This window comes from Pezoporus wallicus, unplaced genomic scaffold, assembly GCF_028554395.1.
Source record: "Pezoporus wallicus isolate ANWC-B61680 ecotype Strahan unplaced genomic scaffold, APGP_CSIRO_Pwel_v1 contig_7842, whole genome shotgun sequence".
NCBI classification, from domain to species: domain Eukaryota; kingdom Metazoa; phylum Chordata; class Aves; order Psittaciformes; family Psittacidae; genus Pezoporus; species Pezoporus wallicus.
The window spans coordinates 189,893-202,978 of NW_026638766.1; the positions used below are offsets into that span (position 1 = coordinate 189,893).

The 13,086-nt window shown below is 43.7% G+C and overlaps 1 protein-coding gene across 3 annotated transcripts in view; it reads left to right on the forward strand.

Moving 5' to 3' along the window:
* Positions 1 to 3,753: 3,753 nt before the first annotated feature.
* JAKMIP2 (janus kinase and microtubule interacting protein 2) overlaps positions 3,754 to 13,086 on the forward strand; it is a 43,887-nt gene continuing 34,554 nt past the window's right edge. For 2 of the 3 annotated variants that reach the window (XM_057412402.1, XM_057412400.1), the window contains exon 1: positions 3,754 to 3,921. The gene's annotated coding sequence lies outside the window, so the exon portion shown is untranslated. Of the gene's footprint in view, positions 3,922 to 8,496; positions 8,632 to 13,086 lie in introns of those variants that run through there. The other variant, XM_057412401.1, reaches the window with a different exon arrangement.

The window sequence follows — 13,086 nt, forward strand, 5'->3', positions numbered from 1 at the left end:
CCGTGATCCTGTATTTTGTAGAGGCAGTGAAGGCCAGAGGTTAATAACACTGCTGCCTTTGACTTGAATTGTCTTGCTCACTGATGCTTGGTACCCCTCAGATGAGGACAGTGTTATGTTTGGGCTTCATCTGCCTGAAGGGAATGGGACTTTGTAACAGTTTGGGATATCAGTTTAATGTGCGACTTCAGAGGACTTCAGCCAAATATCTCGGTGCTATTCAGTTACAACTTGTAAGCTTGATACAACCTGGAGGTCTTTTAAAAAGTACCTGAGGCTTGTATACATTTTGGGTAATGAATAGCCACCTATGAATATATTGATATGCTATTAATAATCTGCAGTTATGGATAATCTGCAGGTGTTCATGCTAAACAAGCTCCAGTTCCCACAGAGCTATCCAGTAGTGGAATCTCCCACTGAGTTTTATAATTGTCTGAAGATTTCCATAGGGGGAAATAGTCCATGTCTCAGTTGAATGTTTTGTAATGAAGATTGTCCAAACCGTGGTGCTTGTAAAGGTCCTATGTTAAATACAGATGTCAGTGTGGGAGGCTGCCAGTAGGGATTAACTGTGTTCACCATCTCTGAACCGTGGAATGGCACTGATCTGGTACAATGCACTTTGCCTGCTGGGTTTCAAAGGTGGGACAACCAGTGAAACCTGGTTTCCCCTGATGTGGAGGATACTTATTCCAGATACACCGAATTTAAATACCTGTAAAAGATGCAGTAGGGTTGTCAAAGTTGTGTTATGAAGACTGTGAGGTCACCATTTTGTGTCCCTTACCTCTGGCTTAGATAACGCACTTGGTGCCAAGTTCAAAGATGTGTGTGATGGACATGTACTGATGGGCGTCTCTGCTATGGAAGCTCTGGAAGTGTGGCAGTGCCTGCTGGTAATGACATCCATTATACAAGGTGGGAGTGATTTTTTTTTATTATTTTTTATTTTTTTTTAAGAACAAGGAGCAAACTGCACATAAGTAGAGGTTACCTACTGTCCTAAAACTGAGGATGCAATGGGACCTCATTTTTTTTAATATTGCCTGCTAGTATATTTAAAACTACAAGCAGTCTATTAGCTTTTTAGTATCCTATCGTATATAAATGTCACATCTTGCTATATATATCAGAGACCTTAAAGCTCAGTAATGACAATTGATGATCAATCCTTATGCCACACAAACAGCAAGTTCTTACAATGTAAATTAAACAACTTGTGCAGCAAAATAAATCTGCTAGTTTTGTCTTTCTCTTCTGCTAAAACAAAAAAGCTTTCTATGTAGGATAAATAATCATTAGAATGCTATGAAAGAATTCTAATACTTGAGGCATTGAAGAACAACTTTCAAACTCTATGCTTTCTAGGAACAATCAGTCTTACAGAGAACTATTAACACTTTAAAAGAGATGCTGGTTTTTACATCAGCCACATTTACCAGTTAAAATTGTGCATCATGAGATTAAATTTTGGAAACAAATTGATTTCTAGACAGATATTTGTCCTTTAGTACTGATTTATGGAGCCTTCTTTCTGTCCTGGTTCTGTCTGAGTTTATCCTTCTTCAGTCATAGTTCATTGCTAATCTCTCCTAGAGTCTTTCTGTATTTGTGCTTGAAAGGACATCACTGAAATCAACAATGCTACTAATAGGTCCAACTACTTCTCTTGAAGCTATCGTCCTTTGGAGATCACCCTGTAAAATAAACCAAAAAGACCCATTATGGTTACATTTTTGGAACACTTTTCTAAAGCTTTAACTGCTATTAGTGCAATTGCTTATTCCAAGATTGGTATAGTCTTTCTTTCAGTATTTCTACCTAGTAAGATGCAGGACTTTGTTTCCAGAACTACAACTGACCCTTGCTGTTTCCTGGGCTATTTACCAGGGGTTTCACTGACATATTGATGTGTTACATGATTTTCTACGTTCCTTTCTTTGCAGTTTAGGAGCTTGCCAGATTTACTGTCCTGAAGTTGTGGCCTAGATGGATTGCCATCTCTGACGTTTATTAGTGTATTTAGCCACTGATCCGTTAATATTTTTTGCTACCATTTGCTGTCAGTCCACCATTGCTAAAGTGTTCTTGTTTCTCAGCCAGCAGTTATTACCATGTGAGGAGACATTCTGCAATAAAGGAACAGAACAGAGAGTGAGCTTGGTATAGGCAGGAGGTGGGGCAAGATCCTTCAGCTGTCAGAACTTCTGAATGTTAGGTCGACAGCTCCTCTATTCTCTTCTGCTTGAGACCTGTAGTAACCAAAGCCAGTCTTTTTCCTACATATGGTTAGGAAAGGATTCTTGGTTGTAAGCAAGTATCCCTTTTCTGCTACTTCTGTCTGTAGATGTGGACCTGTTCCAGTGCCATAAACATGAATTTGTCCATATTCTGATTTACTTTTGCTCAAGACTTCACTTTGGAATTTGCCTGGCTGTACCCTCCAAATGTTGTTTCAGTGGTGCTGAGATACCTGCAACAGAAATACATAGCTGGAAAAATCTGTTTCTCCCCTGTACACTCAGGCTGCAGAGTTAAACTAGTTTTCTTGAGAAAGCAAACTCTGTGCCTGCAATCCCAGAGCACTTGTGCCACATTATATGTCTTAGTGTTCTTCAGAGTTGTTTTTTCCCTATTCAGTATATTTCAGACCTTCCATTTCTCGTGTGCAGAGCTATGCAATCGGTAACCAAAACATGCAAAAGAAAACATTTAGGCTAGATGTATACAGATCACAGCAGTCGTTAAAAAACAGAACTTTGTTTTACTTGGGCATTGAAGCTTTTTTCAATCGCTCAACCACTAGATCCTGAGGGGAGGCTCTGATGGAATTCAGTGTTCAGGATGGATGACTGAAAATTCAGCCTTTGCTGCTAGTTTTGTTCTGATTTTGTCACTCGTGAGGGAAATACATTATGAAATTGAGATAATCTACAACTCCAGCACTAAACTATCTTTTATTCTGTAAATGTTTGGGTTGGGGTTTTTTGTTTGTTTGTGTTCTTTTTCTTTCTTTGCTTTTTGTTTTCCTGCATGTTGCTGTGGTTAGAAAAAAGCCTAAGACCTAAACCCACATTTGTTATCGGTTCGTCCACAACCAGGGGAGTCTGTTTTTGCAGAAATCGTACACCTTGTCAGCTCTAACAGCAATCCTTATCTCCGTGAAGGGCCAAAAGGGTCATGACTGCAATTCTTGACGTGTTTATTCTTGTCAGCCTACCGCCCTCTTCCAGGGATGTCGCTGCAGTCGGTAAGGGATGGGGATGAGGGAGCTTACGAGGAGCGTGAAGAGCAGGACCCTGTGGCCATTGCTCGCCTGACACCTCGCCGGCAGAAGTGCGACTGCTCTTGCAGGTCCCTGAGGGGTATAAACAGCTCCGATTCACTCGGTCCGGTCTAGAGCTTGTTTCCCAGAACGCCCTTGCGTTGAGGCTCACGGCCTCACAAGTCGCCCCCCGCCTTGCCGACGGCTCGTTCTCTGGGGGCCGCTGTGTCTGCCTGCAGTACCCTCCCCGCGGCCTGCACAGGTGCTCGAGGCAGGGAGCGCTCCGAAGCCGCGCCGGGCCCCCTTCAGCACCGCTCGGAGCCCTCACACGGCCCCTCCGCCGCACGGGCACTTGCGGCCGCAGCGAGCCCTGCTCGTCCTGCGGCTCCCCTCGCCGCCGCCATCCGCCGCGGCGTTGCCATGGCGGCCGGGAGCGCGGCTCTGCGGCGGCGGGGCGGGGCCTGCCGCAGACCCCGGCCCGGCAGCGCAGGCCTCAGCCGCGGGGAGGCGGCGGGGCGGGCGCCCGCCGTCAGCGTCGGCGCGCAGGAGGCCGGCGGGGCCGGTGCTGGGCGCTGGAGCCGTCGCGGCAGCGGGAAGATGGATGAGCTGCGTTCGTCCCTCGCCGCTCGGCATCCTCCTCTGGCCGCGGCACGGTGAGCGGCGGCAGCCGGGAGGGTCGCTCGGGCCCTGCGGTCGGCGGAACAATGACTTCGGCCTGCTGCGGGGGACCGGGGATGGGGCTCGGGCGGTGGCGCGGGGCGTGGGGTCGGTGGGGGAGAGGGTGCAGGTGAGGTGAAGATGGAGGTGATGGAGTGGAGGAGAGACAAGCTGGAGCCGGTGATGGGGATGATGGTGGGGATGGAGAGGTGTGGCAGACAGCCTGCGTGCCTCAGCCTCCCTCCGGTCACGCACCATTGTGCCCGGTTGGCCATTGTCTTGCCTCCCCGTGCGGGGGGCAGGTGCGCTGTCCGGTACGAGGGAGGGTTTCCAGGGCCAAGCGTGCCGTGAGCAGAGCCCGCAGCCGGGGAGGTCAGGCTGGGCCCGGTGCGGTGGCGGGGGAAGGGGGGGGGGGGGGGGAAGAGCCGCTCCAGGGGTGTGCCCCCGGTTTATTTTTACCCGCGGTGCATCTCTGCCCGGCCCTTTATGAGCGCAGCCTCGCGCAGTGCTCCTTGCCGAGCACGTACCTGTGGAAATGCGCTGCGTGCCAGGCCGGGGGGGCTGTGGCTGTGTGTGCAGACATCCCCTCTTGCAAATGCAGACCCGCAAGATGCATGTCTTTGTACGTGCAGCACATGCCTCTTCTCACAGCCGTTAAGTGCTGAGACGCCGCTCAGGCAGCTGTGCGATTCGAATTTCTGGATTGCTATCCTCAGTTTCATCATGGCCACTCAGGGCAGATCTTGATCCTGTGTTTGAGCTGTCGTATGGCACTGAATGCTCATTTGTCATCTGTGTCTAGTTTTTGCTGTGAATGCAAACATGCAAAAGATGCTGAGTGTACCTTGTAGGCTGGAAACATAGAGAAGTACGTATTTTAAAAGCTTACTTTGGATTCTTGTAAGGAAAAAAATGCATGAGATGCATTTTTTAAAAAACATTTGCATTCTGATGCTGCCCTATGCATCACTGTAAGGTGACACATTGGAGTCCCATTCTCAGTGCCTCTGATTTGCTGGGTCAGATTTTGCACTGGTGTGAACACCATGCCTGGTCTAGCAGCCTGGCTGGCCTATCGGGAGAATGTTTTGTCCCTTTTCAGGCAATAATGTTAGGCTTATTGCTTCTACTCTGGCTCAGGTTTTGTTTCTGTTGATCTGGCCTGCTGCTCTACATATGAATTTCAAATCTAGGCCTACTGTGCTGTAAAAGCTAGCTTTGCTGGCACTTGACCAGGTTCAGATTGGTGCTTGAGTGAGGTGAATATCTAGTGATTCTAAGAGGTTCTCTGGGAATAGTTATGATATTGGTGCAGTCTGAGGGTGGCTAGCTGGTAATTGTTGAAGAGGGCATAAGGCATAAGTGTTCTAGAAGTAGTTCCATAGCAAACAAAAGACACCATGGGTATCTCAATACAAGAAGCACATCACAGTGTGTCCAGAGGAGGATAACCAAGATGGTGGAAGGTCTTCAAGGCAAGACTTGGGAGGGATGACTAAGGTTGCTTGGTTTCTTCATCCCAGAGAAGAGAAGACTGAGGGTAACCCCATCACAGTCTACACCTTCTCAAGGGGGGGCAGCAGAGGGAGAGGTGCTGATCTCCTCTCCCTGGTGACCAGGGAATGGAATGAACCTGTGTCAGAGGAAGTTCAGGTTGGACATTAAGAAAAGGTTCTTCACTGAGAAAGCTGACAGTTCCTGGAAGAGGCTCCCCAGGGAACTGGTCATGGCACCAAGCCTGTCAGAGTTCGGGAGCAACCTGGGTGATGCTCTTAGTCATACGGCTTACTGTTAGGTAGTCCTGCAAGTAGTAGGGAGTTGGACTTAATGATCCGTATGGGTCCCTTCCAACTTGAGATAGTTCTGTGATTCTAATCAAGTTAATGGGGTTGCAGCCAGCTCTACCCTAGCTTCCAGTGTGAGCAAAATCCCAAGGAAGAGCCTCAGGGAGGAAAGGCTGGAAAGTTTCTGTTGCGGTTTCCATAGGAGAAGGTGGCTGCCAGGAGCTGTTGCTGTGATTGCCCCTTTGGCCTTGGCCTTGGCTCAGAACTGTGGCCATGTGGTGGACTGCTGGGATTCTCTGGCTGTCAGCAGAGCTCTTAGCTGGAAGGACCAGGCTGACAGTGACAGATGTTGCAACCTTTCTGACCTGTGGATCTTGGACTGACTGTTCTGCTGGTGCTTCAAGGTAGAGAAACACAGCCCTCGTCTTGGAGATGAACTCGAGCAGGGTATTTCCAGAGTCCACCCCAAGCTTAATTTCAGGCTCTGTGGTACCGTAAGTGCTAATGCGCTGCCTCAGCCTCCCTTATAATAACCTCATCCCTGTCACCTATCGGTGCTTCTGATAATTCCTCCACTTCCAGAGGCCGTTCTCAGCTAAATAATCTTCTGAATAAGATCCTCTGTATCCTACTTACTAGGAATTGAACATAAGGTACAGCTAAAATACGGTTGTGTGTTAAGGAGGTGATTGGCTGTTGTAATGTGTAAATGTATGCAGGGTTCTGACAAATATTTTATTATCAAGACCTTAATGTAGCTGGAAACATGCTGCATAATTTCTCTGTCATTATGAAGGATAAATGACCTCAAGGTATTCAAGTCAGGAAAATGCTGTGAAACATAACTGTCAAAATGATGCCCAGAATAATTTTAAATTCTGATTTATATTCATCCATTTAACAGGCAGTTGATGTTGTGTTTTATAATTTATAAAATAGTCCTCCAACTGAGAAAAAGGCATGGCGATAGATTCTCAGGTGTACCTCAAGCAGTTGAAATCTGAGTAGTTTGTTAATTCTAACTTCTTTTTATCTCTTCTCTTTAACCAAATTTTGGGAGACTGATGAGGCTTATAACTTGGCTTTCACTACTGAGTTATGGCCATTTTTCATCATGGTCAATATTTGAGCTTTCTGTTTGCTTTGTGTAGTTGTGAGGCAGTGAAATAGTCCTTAGCAGGTACCTGAATTTTGGATCACTTTCTAGAGTCAGTCATTCTTTGTATCTTTTGGGTTTCATCAGATTTCTCTTTAATCTTTGTGCATGGCAATGCAATATCTGGATTACAAGACTGCAGAGCAAATGTTTTTGTTTTAAAAACCAATTATTTTACTCAAGTTACAAGGGCATGTTTGCATTATGTGTTTCCAAATCAACAGCTTGCTCTAATTCGCAGCAGGTAACCTCTTCAGAGCTCCTGTATAAACCTGTATCACTTGAAGATCTGGTCTTTGCCAAATTATAAGAAATTTATCCTCCCATCCTCAGAGGTGGGCTCTCTTTATAGTAATCATCTACATCTGTGCAAAGCATCTGTGCAATTCTCTGTGTCATCAGCTCTCAATATCCTGAATCCAAGAGGGCAGAAAAATTTTAATTTAAGTAGTACTTCTAATTTTTGTCTTTAAGGCCTATTTGAATTTCTCCTTTGAAATACAAGGACGAGAAATCTTTGTGCCAGGAGGTGGGGCTCTAAATAGAAAATTCAACAGAATGTTGGAAGGGTCTAGCACTGAAGGCTGTCAAGTTAAATGTGCACAAATGCAGCTTCTTTGTAAATGAAAGAAAACCAGTCTGGATTGCAGTGTGCAATTTGATTCTAAAACGTCTGATGAACTTTAAAGGAAAAATAATGATATGAGCGCTTTCAGGAATGCAGGCTTTCCATTCATCTCACTAAAATCTGTGGGGCTGTAGGATTTGCTTGACATGCATTTGGATCACTGGTGGGTAGCTGAGAAACTGTCACCCGTGCTGGAAACTTTAGGACCTGTGTTTTATTTGGAAGACGACATCTGGAGATGACAGCAAGTTCTTGATGTTCAGCAGTCTGAATCAGTGGCTGTCAGGAGAGAAGCAAAGTGAACTGGTCTGTGTGACTGTCCACATAGCATAGTTAAATAAGGAAGAGACAAATGAGCACAGCAAACATTTTAGTGCAGAGCTGCGTAGTTAAGAGTTTATTAAACACCAACAAACAAGGAGTACAAATGAAGACTGGAGGAGCCACAGTTCTGTTTCTAACCTTGAATGAAATGTAACTCTGGTGAATAGTAAAGCAAACTGATGTACCTGAGAAAGAAAATTGTTTAGATAGAAGAGCTGCTATGGTATGCCAGGTGTTCTTTTGAGTTAATGATAATGCAAAGTATAACATTATCTCAGATTATTTTATCAAAAATAACAAAACTAATTGTTTGAATTAATTGAGAACAGCTGATGCTAAAGGCATGTTGTCTGCCATTGTCACTTTATGCATTCCTCCCATCTCAAGTAAGGAGGAGGCAACATCTCACAGTTACCATTTAACACCTATACTCCATTTGTCAAGCTATTTGTTGAGTTTTGTTAAAATTGTTTATTGTAATATTCTTTTAAGTGTTTAGGGGAAAGACTTTGTTAAACCTTGCATTGCATGGACTGTAAACAGAAGGTCTAAGTAACATAGAAATTAAAACTGAGAAGAAGAAGAAGAGACAACAGCTGTTGAAAACTGGACTGAGGTCCCAGGTGGTTTAGGGTAATCAATAGTGAGCAAGTAAATAAAGTTGGAAGAAATTGTGGAGGGAGAGCTTCTGGCTTGTTTGGTTTTTTACATGTGCACTGGTTTGCTAAAATTCACTAAGTTGGGTTTTTTAAATGGATGCAGAATATTTATGTCTGTGGTGCATGCAAAATTGTTGAAACTTTTAATGCTACAGGTAATAGAAACTGAAATTGCTATTGTTCTGTTTTGCATGTATTTGGGGCAGGCTTGATTTACAAATATTTTAGTGATTAATTTTAAAAAGATTTAAGATCGTATTAATACATAATATACACTTACATTTCCATGAACATGAATGTTACTTTTGTTCTTGAGGTTCTGTAATTTGTAGATAAGTCCTTGGGCTTTTTTTTATGCTGTATGTATTTGTACTTAATATTCAAGGTTCTGCAAACTGCTCTAATCTGCCTCTGTGCAGTGGTGAGGAACAAAATGAGGTGCAGTCATTTTTGGAGAATCAGCTGGGAGAATTTGCTTTAATTCAATACAACCCTTATTAATATCCCCTTCTCATATCTGATGGGAAATTATAATCAATCTCAGATGAACAAAGAGTATATGGGGACTGTTGCACTTGACGAACATTGAGTAATCTATGGCTGAAAGAACAATTGTGCTGATTACTATTTGGTAGGAAAAGGTTGCACTAATTCATTTGGAAGTGCTTTTTAAGAGTGAACCTGTAAGTTTAGAGTGTGTCCAGTAAGTGTTTCAGAGGCACAGCTGATAGCTAATCAACATCTGTGCATATTCAGTGGTAAGTCTTACTGACCTAGTGGTTGGTATTCAGCCCATGTTTGCCAGGTTCTGTGCTAACAGATCCCTTTTGAATTGTGTCACGTATTTCTTTGTGGGTCACAGCATGACCTACATGTTGCCGTTTTCTTGGAATGTGCAGTCAGTGTTAGTGATCTGTGTGGCAGTCCGTGTGAGGTGAACTCAAGGAAGACATAAGCATTGTCCTGGGAAATTGATTTGAAATTATATAGTATATCTGAAAGCCTGTGAAAGTCTCTCTGAGATTACCATAAAATGTTTTTCTGGTTTCAGATGCAGCCTTAATGGCAATCTGTGTGTTCAGGGCACTACGCTGCGTGTCTTAGAAGTGAAACCTTTTAATGTTTTGGGATTTTGTCATGTCATGTACGAACCAGCATCTCAGCTGTGTTTAAAGGGTGGTGTTTCATGCTTGCCCTTTTTCTCTCTGAGAATCCAACCCATCACCCGCTGACGTGGGAGGAGAATGCTGCTCTCCTGATCAATACTAGCTGATGCTTCCATTTTTAAATCAGCACAGTTCAGCTGAAAGTCATCCTGTGAATGTCAGGGCTAGTTTTTAAGTAGTAAACTGTAAGTATAAATTCTACATTTAACACGAGTTTCACTTTATGCTTGATTATTTATTTGTTCTTCCCATGCTGAGTAGAGCTGTTTAAGTCAGTGTGTGTGGTGTTATATAGTATGTTTTCATTGTATTTATTTTGTTGAGAGGACAGGGAATGACAGTTACTTGTCACTCAGCTGATCAATGTCATTGATGGAAAAGAAGATCTCTAATGTTATCTGATGTCCGGTTTCAGCTGAAAAGCTGATGTGAAGGCACAAACTGTAATTCATGGTGGCTTAGTTTTTGTTGAACTTCCCTGGTAATGGCAACACTGAGGTTCTTTTCCCAGAAAATAGAAGGAAAGGGCAAGAGGAATACAGGACAAGGGAAATCAGAGCAATATGTACATGAGGTTCTGCGGGGCATTGATAGTGGGATAAGAAAATACACGTTTTCAAGTTATATTGAGCTGCAAGCTAAGAAACTTGTGTAGCTTGCAAGAAGGTGGTGATCTGGTTGGAAGCCGTCCAGAAAAGAAAGCTATTCCTTGTAGAGATCTGCATTGTTAGAAGTGAACATGGGAGGCCAGAAAGCAAATTTTTCTTACTCTGGCATCAGTATCTACCTTCATTGGCTATAGCAGGAGCTGAGCTAAAAATGGCAGAAACTGTCACAAGTTAACCCTCTTACTTTAAATAGAGAAATATCTGTCTTTAAATAGAGAAATATCTGTCAGTCTTTAGTAGTAAACATAAAATATCCTTCTCTGATACCGTAAGACAATAGAAGGAAAGAAAAGGAAAGGTTTCCAGCAGAAAGGTCAGGGAATGAGCTTTCCCTCTCTGCTTGTTTTCTTGTTTATATGCATTGCAGTTAAAGATGGTTCTGCTGGCTTGTTGAAATCAAAACGAGAGAAAAGAGAGCCTGATACTATAAACTCTGGGAACTGCAATGTTTCCCTTTCATGCTGTCTGTGTTGTCTCTGGCAATGGTTGAGTGTGACCATACTTGCATAAAATGCACTTACAAAAACATGTTTTTACTAAACCAAGAATGGGCCTTGAATAATGCTCGAAGTGCAAAACTACTGAAATGTTGTCTTAGACCCCCAGTTTGCAATGAGCTGAGCAGGTTGATAGAGTTCATCCCTTTCCCAACAATCCTGCCATTCTTAAATAGTGTGTCTAATCTGTGTCCATGCGCATCTCGTGCTGAAAAATAGCCATTCTGGAAAATTTCCATTTCCTTTCAGGATAGGGCAGGATTTCGTGTTTTCATTGGTAGTGTTCTTGTGCATGTGCATCACATTATGGCAACTTCTAGGGAAATAACTGTATGAAAAAGAAACAGATGGTATTTTAGCCACAGAATACTAGAATATTGGTTTAACAAATCTCAGCTTTGATGCGGGTAACGATAATTCTTCTGTCCCCTTTTGATGGTTTCCATGGAACCTCCAGTAACTTGGATAGGGTTTTTTGGTTCATGTCGAGAGAGGTTCAGGTCAAGAGAGGTCCTCCTTCCCCTCTACTCTGCCCTGGTGAGACCCCATCTGGAATATTGTGTCCAGTTCTGGGCCCCTCAGTTCAAGAAGGACAGGGAGCTGCTGGAGAGAGTCCAGCGCAGGGCAACAAAGATGATTAAGGGAGTGGAGCATCTCCCTTATGAGGAAAGACTGAGGGAGCTGGGTCTCTATAGTTTGGAGAAGAGGAGACTGAGGGGTGACCTTGTAAGTGTCTATAAATATATAAAGGGGGAGTGTTACGAGGATGGAGCCAGGCTCTACTCAGTGGCAAACAATGATAGGACAAGGGGTAATGGGTACAAACTGGAACACAAGAGGTTCCACTTAAACTTGAGAAGAAACTTCTTCTCAGTGAGGGTGACGGAACACTGGAACAGGCTGCCCAGGGAGGTTGTGGAGTCTCCTTCCCTGGAGACATTCAAAACCCGCCTGGACACATTCCTGTGTAACATTATCTAGGTGTTCCTGCTCCGGCAGGGGGATTGGACTAGATGATCTTTCGAGGTCCCTTCCAATCTCTAGCATACTGTGATACTGTGATGTTTGAGAGCAAGGCCAATGGTAATTTTAGCATGAGTGGCCTGGAAGCAGCATATTCATCCTGTATTCCTTGTGCAGAGCCCTGAATCCAAGGGATATTGTGGATTCAGTTCTGAAGGTATTTTAGTATTCCGAAAAAGTTTTGTGGTATTGATTAAAAATCTAACCTCAGTGCTATGACTTTTGTGCAGTCAAAATCAGGGGGTGATTAGGTTTTGTTCTGGAAGCTGTTTATCACCATTTGGTGGAATAAAACACGTGTGAACTGCTTGCATGTGAAATTTGCTGTGTTCTGACTGTACGAAGAAATACAGAACAGAATTGTATAAACGTTGCAAATATTTGCAGCAAGTCTGAGCTGAGCTTTTGGGTTCATCTTGGTGCTGAATTATAATGTTGTACCAAATATAAATCCTGTTTTAATCACAGTTTTCATTAATCCTGTGTGCGGTTATGTGACATAAAGCACACCCGTGGAATGTAATAATCAGGGCTTGAATTTTATTCTGAAACAATGCAAAGCTTAAGAGAAACCTGGTAAATAGAAGACAAAGCAAAGACTTATTTCTGGATATATTCGAATTCCAACAGCAAAATGAGACAGCTTTTGGAGAGACGGGATTGTAGATGGCCAGAGTTCCCCTTGCATCTAACAGAATTGTTGCAGTGATGGGAATTGGCTTACGCGGTGTCCTGGGTTCAGCTCTAGCAGTCATTTGCTGTCATTTGGGTTACTGGCTGGGCTTAAACTATGACATGTGGAAATGTTATTTCCTTAAAATATTGCTTAAGACCAGATCAGTGAACAAGCACAAATCCAGTCTAGCCGCTGGGATAAGACTTCCAGCAGGTAAGCACTGCAGCTACCCCTCTAGTTTCAAGGGATTTTCACCATTTTGTGGGAGTAGGAAATGTTTTGGAATGGTTGCAGATCATTGACAGAGACTGTGAGTAAGCAGAGGCCATGAGGATTTGCTGAGGAGGAAAAACCTTCACAGTGGTCTTTGCATTAGTTTTCTTAATTTGCATTAAGAGCCTGTAAAGGCAGGAGGGACTACTGAAGGTCACAGAGTTTTGTTTCACTAACGCTTACAGAAGTTTCTGACATAGGGGTGGATATCAGTGTGTATCCCTGAACTGCCATCAGACTTCTCTAATTAATGGAAAGGCATAACAGCTTGATTTGGGATCTTGACTTGCCATGTTCTGGAGCTTTG